This window comes from Capricornis sumatraensis, chromosome 2 (genome assembly GCF_032405125.1).
Source record: "Capricornis sumatraensis isolate serow.1 chromosome 2, serow.2, whole genome shotgun sequence".
NCBI lineage: Eukaryota > Metazoa > Chordata > Mammalia > Artiodactyla > Bovidae > Capricornis > Capricornis sumatraensis.
The window spans coordinates 201962084-201963273 of record NC_091070.1 but is presented as its reverse complement, the minus strand read 5'-3'; the positions used below and the strand labels follow the sequence as shown (position 1 = coordinate 201963273).

General features: G+C 39.3%; 1 non-coding gene across 1 annotated transcript; it reads right to left on the bottom strand.

The window, feature by feature from the left end:
- Positions 1–791: 791 nt before the first annotated feature.
- On the bottom strand, positions 792–907 carry LOC138074616 (U5 spliceosomal RNA). Its single transcript, XR_011144450.1, has one exon. It is a non-coding gene; the product is annotated as a U5 spliceosomal RNA (small nuclear RNA).
- Positions 908–1190: the final 283 nt, after the last annotated feature.

Sequence of the window (1190 nt, the reverse complement as noted above, 5' to 3'; positions counted from 1 at the left end):
TTGGTCATAACTTTCCTTCCAAGAAGTAAGTGTCTTTTAATTTCATGGCTGCAGCCACCATCTGCAGTGATTTTGGAGCACAAAAAAAATAAAGTCTGACACTGTTTCCCCATCTATTTCCCATGAAGTGATGGGACCAGACGCCATGATCTTAGTTTTCTGACATGTAGTATAAGCTTATTTTTAAAGTTCAAATTTATAGCAATAAATTTTTTATCTTGCTGTCTTGAGCCACATAAAAACTAGAAACTACAGATAATCTTGAGGATTTATATTTTTCGGTTGTGCCACACAGCTTGTAAGACTTTAGTTCCACAACCACGGATCAAACCTGTACACCCTACAGAACCATGATACCCTAACCACTGGACCATCAAGGAATTTACAGGATTTCCTGATTTGAAGCCTATACTAAGTGCACTAATTAGAAACCACAGCTCCAGAGTGAGTGGAGTCTTGCCTGCCTGCCATGCTCAAGTATCCCCCCTGTGAAAATTGTGAACAGATATGCCCAAACCTGAACTTTAACTCAAGGCCTAAACAAAACCAGATTAACCGGGTTTTTCATAGATAACAAACATCTATTGAACAGCTGACTCTTCAGTGCCAAGGCCTGTACCAGACCCAGAAGACCATCCAGTGCCATGACAAAACATAGTTACCACTTCTATAACTGCGCGGTTACGTAGTAAGGCTAACAGTCCTTCAACGACCGAATTTTAAGTAGTATTAAGTTTTATTACACTAACACACCGTTTAAAGACTATCATCTTTTTTTAAACACACTTGTAAGCCTCGCAAAAGCAAGGCCTCAAAAAATTGGCTTAAGACTCAGAATTGTTCCTCTCCACGGAAATCTTTAGTAAAAGGCGAAAGATTTATACGATCTGAAGAGAAACCAGAGTATACTGAAAAGTTCCGGCACACAGTCCTCGGTTAACCATAAGTCCTAAGTCAGCAGTGGTAACTATATGCCCACCCAAAAAGCGAGTAAGTATCTGCCATCGCAGATAATTCTATTAAAATATCCTAATTTTTCAGAAGTAGGAGAGAAATCAAAAGGAAAAAAGGATCTAGCCTTTAAAGTAGGCACGATCCTGAATGCAATGCATTGTGGGTATGTAAATGAAGTTGACTCACCAACTTCGCATACCGGGAAATGCTTTAAAATTTAAGCCATTAGGTGGCTC